Genomic DNA, 6,037 nt, shown 5'->3' on the forward strand with positions numbered 1-6,037 from the left:
ATAAAAATGCAATAGTTTAAAAGTGTTTAAAAAATAATAATTAAAACACATAAAAAGGGCAATAATTTAAAAGTGTTTAAAAAGTAATTAAAACAAATAAGAAACAACTTTATGATTATACTAGTCAATCACCCAGTGAACGGCAGCACTCTATGGAGATTCTTGAAGTAGCCTCACACATATATTTCCTTTCAGGACCAAAATGCCCGACCACTTGGCTTGATAGTCCCCCTCGTGGAGTCTTAAGACCCAAAATAGTTAACACTCAGAGTTTCAGAGAAACCCGGATAGTTTCAGAGAAACACAAACACACACATACACACTCCGCGAAGGTTGAGAGCACATTCCCACATAATGCATGGACACACTTTTTATTGGCTATAGCTCTGCTGCTTCCTAGTGGCCACAGCCGTGTTGACACCAGACCTTCACAATTGAGATTGAGAGTGGGCCTGGAAAGAGTTCACTGACTTACGACTTTGCAGCAGGGGCATAGCTAGCAATACAATTACAGTTTTTCTCGATTGCTTTTACCTGCTTAAGTAAACTGGAACCCACTTGGTCTTCATGACTACATTCTTTGCACAGCAGAAGTCATCTCTTGCGAATGTGTTCACACATTTGCATTGGGTTCACACATTTCTCACACCCTTTTGCAAAACAGTTAACACAGGTGTCATTCAAAAGCCCCAAACTCTATTGGTTTTCCCATGCTAAACAAAAGGAAAACATCTTTTCACAGGTGGTATAGATTCCTTGCATAAGTCTGAATCTCTGATACACCTGAGTGAAACTCCTTTGCACAATTCTTCAATCAGCAATCATTCATTATACATAAGAGATGTCTGTTCTGTGTTGCTATTTGCAAGTATGGATCTAATGCACATTTAGACAAAGTACTGTATTGCCTATTTGGTGGAGAAAACAGTACAAAAGGTTTTTACTGTAGGTCTATTTCGTGAAAAATGACAAGTTGTAGTTCAATGTAATGATTGATTGAAGAGTGTTTTTGAATTGGCAACACGTTTGTTTGAAGGCAAGATTTGCTTTTGCTGCATGTTACAGTTTTTCTCAGTCGCTTTGGTGCTTTTCTCACATCACTATTAACATTTGCACAGCAATTCTCAAAACAATTAGTGCAAACTGCAAAACCTAGTGGATGACCTGCAAAAGCACGTCACTTGTTTAAAATGGATAGTCCATTCCTCAAAAGCAGGTATTCATGTCAATGAAACTGTCAGTGTCATCAAAATGAGAAGTCTTGACACCATCGTTTATGAACAAGATAGTCAAATGGCTTTGTCATGTTTTCATTATGACAGATCTCTCAGTGTTTTCCAATGAAAAAAAAGGTCAGAACTCGGTGACACTACCTGAACATGCTCAAGACAGCACTATACACTACTTGTACAGCCATTTGAAAACTACAGTAAAGTTACACATTGCTGTAGTTAGGTGAGTAAGTGAGTACAAGACACTGAATACGTACATTTTTACTGTATGCTCTTTGCAATTCTACAGCATTGTGACAGAATTTGATAACTAGTTCAACAATTTTGTATGTAATGACTCAAGCAATGAAATGAAGACTATTAGTTTTATTGGGAACGACTATTCAGCATTCATAAGTATAGTTCATTTTGACTGACATGACATAAGCAAATGATAATGTTAAAAAACAGCAGAGAATTGTATGAAAGCAACTGATACATGTCCAAAAGTATTTGCAATTTGTTCAGAGGAAGGAGAAATTGCTACTATGATGTGCACAAATGACTAAATGTTGTGGAGGTTGAACTAATAGTTATGAGAATTTTCATTCTGATCTGAAAAAAGCACCAAAGCGACTGAGAAAAACTGTAAGTGTTAAGTTAATGTTTAAGTGTTTTTGAGAGAGTAACAGCCTTTTGCAAGCAAAATGTGTCATTTTGTCCAGGGTGCTTTTGTTCAGACACGGGTGTTAACTGTTTTGAGAATGTGATCAGAGTTGACACAGGTATCAAAACGATTGAGAAAAACTGTAAACTTAAATTGGTGTATTTAACTCTAATCAAATTGTTTCAGAAGTGCAGCAACCTTGTAAACGAAGAAAAGAAAATACATGTCCATGCCGGATTTGCGATTGTAATTGCAGTTTTCCAAAAGTTTGTATAGATATTGCCAGGCTATAGTGGTTAAAGAAGAGTCCTGGGAATCAAAAGCGTTTTGTGTGCGTGCGTGTATAAAAAAGTATCAAAATTGCTTTATTTACATAACGGCAAAATGATTTGGTTATTAGTTTCATGTCAGATAACATCTTGATATCTTTTCAAAAATCACACATTTATTTAATCTCACAGATGATGTTTAATGACAAATAAGAATCCAAGAAATGAACTCCACAATTTCTCTCAGATTGAACCTTTTCATAATCTACCTGCATTGGAATCAAACAGTGCTGTGTGCAGTGCATCCCTAGACCCTGGCTCAGGTTGTGAGGAAAGGTTGCGGGCTATGAGGATGTGCAGGATATGCTTTGCCTGAAGGTTATGATGAGATATTGCTTTCAAGACAGAACAATTCCTCATATTAACTCTGAGGTTGAAGTTTGCAAGACTAACCCAGAGTCTGTGAGGGAATGCCCCCCGAAGTCTGTGAGTCTGTGAGTGTGGACATTGACATTTAGCCTGATACATTACAGGAGCCCCAGAGGGACAAACAGCACAGAGCCTGATACAGGGGCGCCTGCAGGAATTAATGCTATGGTACGCACACCCATCCCCCCCCCCCCCGAAAAAAAAAAAAACGCTCACGCGTGGACAGTATTTTTCCTTTAGGTTCGTGCATACATAGCATAACAACATCCACATGCAATAATGCAACAACAACGTCTACAATTACCTATTCATTTGGGCAACTTTATACATCCAGGCTAAAGCTTCCTTTAGTTGTGTTATAGCTACTGTAACGTCTGGCTTTAAACAGCTGTAATGCAGTCGTTCTGACAAGCACACCAATTGCTTAGCCAACCTTGTTCTTGCCCATCTTGAATAGCTCCTCTAGCTTTGCTGCCTCCATCCTTTCTGTTTTCGTTGTTTAAACTTGTGATATCCATGATGAGTAATGAGTTAGTGAATTAGCTCAACATTGTGTGCTGATAACCATATAGAAAGCCGAGTAAAAGAAAACAAGTAGCCTATGCGTGCCTGCGTGCGTATTCTCTCCTGCTCAAACATGTGTGCGCGTTAATTTTGATAAGTGTTCACTAACTTTACTTAATAGAAAATTGTAAATAGCCTGATGCCATGGAACTATGGGATACTGTGCATAGTTGGAAAGGTATGGTAGGCCAATATGGTGTGAATATACACACACACAAGGTAAATTTTCTCTCGTTGTTGAGTGATGGTACGCACAGTGCGTACGGACGTACACCTGCAGGCGCGCCTGGCCTGATACATGACAGGAGCCCCAGAGGGACAAACAGCACAGAGCCTGACAGGAGCCCCAGCACAGGTCAGAGGTCATGGGCAACTCTGTGGGCACTGTCTGGTCAGTGAGGGGCAGACCCTGTTGGGGGCGCTGTCTGGTCAGTGAGGGGCAGATCCTTTAGGGGGTGCTGTCTGGTCAGTGAGGGGGCCACCAGAGAGTAGAGCTCGTCCTGCCCCCCCGCAGGCGAGTCTGGGGGCTGCAGCAGGAAGTAGAGTTCTGTTAACTCTGCGTCCTGTACTGAGTGCTGCCCAGGGTCAGGGTCACATACCCCAGCATATAAGTGCACATCGCCATCGCCATCTACAGCCTGGAGGGGGAATGACCATTAGAGCTGTTAATGATTCTGTGTGTGTGTGTGTGTGTGTGTCTGTAATGAAAGAGGTATGCTTTTACCTACCTGAGAAGCTGGAGACTCAGGTGTCACTGGATCAAATGACTCATCTGAAATGCAGAATGACAAATTTTACGAAAAGGTGAATTTATCAAGATGTTATAATTATTACACCAGGGCCGTAGCCGGGTCCGTAACTGAAGGGCTCTGTATATTAAAATAGTTTTAGAAGTCTGGTCTATTTTCTTCTAACATACACGCCGCTATCACATCTGCTGTAGCCAGTTCCATCTATTACATTGGAAGCTAATTGTTACCGCACAAGCAACGCAAACGGAACGTTTCAGTTACGTGCCCAGTGTATCCTGCTGTACAAAACAGCCTGACCAGCTTAAGGTGGTTTACTGGTTGACCAGCTTGTTAATCAGCTTGTTTGACCACCCTATGAGGGTTGAGCAGAAAACATAGCTGTTGCGAAAACATACCTTCAGCTGATTTACCCAGCTTACAATGGTAATTCAGCTGGTTTTGCTGGTCGTACCATCTCAAGCTGCTCATTTTAGCTGGTGTTGCTGGTCTTACATTGCTGGTTTAACTGGACATGCCAGCTTATATTGGTCATTCTAGCAAACCAGCATGACCATTTTACACCAACAATGTCAAGCTTGGCATGCTCACCAGCATGACCATCTTACACCAGCTGTATCCCACATGACAGGATAATCACACCAGCATGAGCATGACTAGCTTCCTTAGATGCTCATGCCAGCATGTCCACCTGCTGGCCCAATCAGCTACACCAGCAAAGACCAGCAAGAGCTAGAGGAAAACCAGCAAGTACGCTAGCAGTAGCAGGGTAGCCTCCCGGTTACACGGCTGGTGAGCAGTATTTATTATATGTTAGGGTGGAATGGCTAACTCTAAATGTCTCACCTTGTGTTTTACCAGCAGCAGTTCTCTTCCTGTGTAGAGAATCACCAGAGACAGCAACACACAGGACACCAGCAAAGATAGACACACCCCACACACCACGGAGATAACAACAGTTCCTACACACACACACACATACACACACACAATATTAACATATTAACAACAGCATTTACACATACATACACACACACAGACACAAACAAACACAAAAAACATGTCAACAACAGTATTTACACACTGTGTGTGTGTGTGTGTGTGTGTGTGTGTGTGTGTATGTGTACCTGTAGAGTGTTGAGGTCTGTTTCTGTTGTTGGTTGTGTTGTCCTGTGGATGGGCTCGTGGTTCAGGAGTGGAAACAGAAAACTCTGATGCTGAAGCTGCAGGAAATAAACATGTCAAATCAGAATAGTTTTAAATTATGGATTTGGACAGATGTAAGATAATGCTATGTTCTGCAAATTCTAATTCAATACAATTTTGCCAGCAAATTCAGCAAAAAAAAAAAAAAAACTTCTCAGTCCACTGTCTGTTTACTGTATCTGTGGTAATCAACATGTTGCCTCAGGAGCTGTAATTTGGATGTTGATCCCAACGCAGACTAAATAGCTGCTCCTGTGGATCATTCTGAAAGCCATTTGGCTGTGGGCTTATTGGGTTCACAGGTTAGTTAGTCACAGGCCCTGGTAGTCCAGCTGCTCTTACCATTAACAACGTGCAGCAGCACTGCAGTTTATCTGTCTATGCCCACATGGTCAAACCCACAGTAGTACGGCCCAGAATCCTGTGTGGTCAGATCCCTGATACTGATGGTGAAGTACAGACCAGACGTGTTGTCATTCAGAGAGTATCTTCCGTTTGAAACACTGACGTTTGTCGCCACTGATTTAATTAGCACATCCTTGTGCCAACACGGAGCACGGCAGAAGTACTTGGGTGTGGACTTGTAGTTTGCTGTTGGATACAGACAGATTACCTCCAGACTTTGTCCTACAAAACCGCGTGAAAAAGAGCCCTCCTTCTGCATGGTCACGCAGCTGAAACCTTCACAAGCAGAAAAAAATATTTAGTGTGTTAGTCATCTTCCTTTTTCAATTCCCATAAATAAATATGGAAGTGTAGCTTCCCTGAAAGGCAGTGAAAACAGCACATCATGTCGGACAGACTCTCATGAGGGCAGGTGCGTAGTGAACGTCCCCCACACACAGCTAGCATGAGGACCGGTGCGTAGTGAACGCCCCCCCCCCCCCACACACACACACACACACACAGCTAGCATGAGGGCAGGTGCGTAGTGAACGCCCC

At 42.1% G+C, this 6,037-nt stretch overlaps 1 long non-coding RNA gene across 1 annotated transcript; it reads right to left on the minus strand.

Moving 5' to 3' along the window:
• Positions 1–2,805: 2,805 nt before the first annotated feature.
• On the minus strand, positions 2,806–5,771 carry LOC143114238 (uncharacterized). The gene is made up of 5 exons (XR_012984874.1): positions 5,438–5,771; positions 5,017–5,112; positions 4,736–4,851; positions 3,869–3,912; positions 2,806–3,778 (listed from the first exon to the last, which is right to left on the minus strand). It is a non-coding gene; the product is annotated as an uncharacterized LOC143114238 (long non-coding RNA).
• Between the last annotated feature and the right edge of the window lie 266 nt (positions 5,772–6,037).

This window comes from Alosa pseudoharengus, unplaced genomic scaffold (assembly GCF_046254945.1).
Source record: "Alosa pseudoharengus isolate Yale_2024_CS ecotype anadromous, Long Island Sound unplaced genomic scaffold, YU_APseudo_1.1 YU_APseudo_1.1_scf_9, whole genome shotgun sequence".
Taxonomy (NCBI): domain Eukaryota; kingdom Metazoa; phylum Chordata; class Actinopteri; order Clupeiformes; family Clupeidae; genus Alosa; species Alosa pseudoharengus.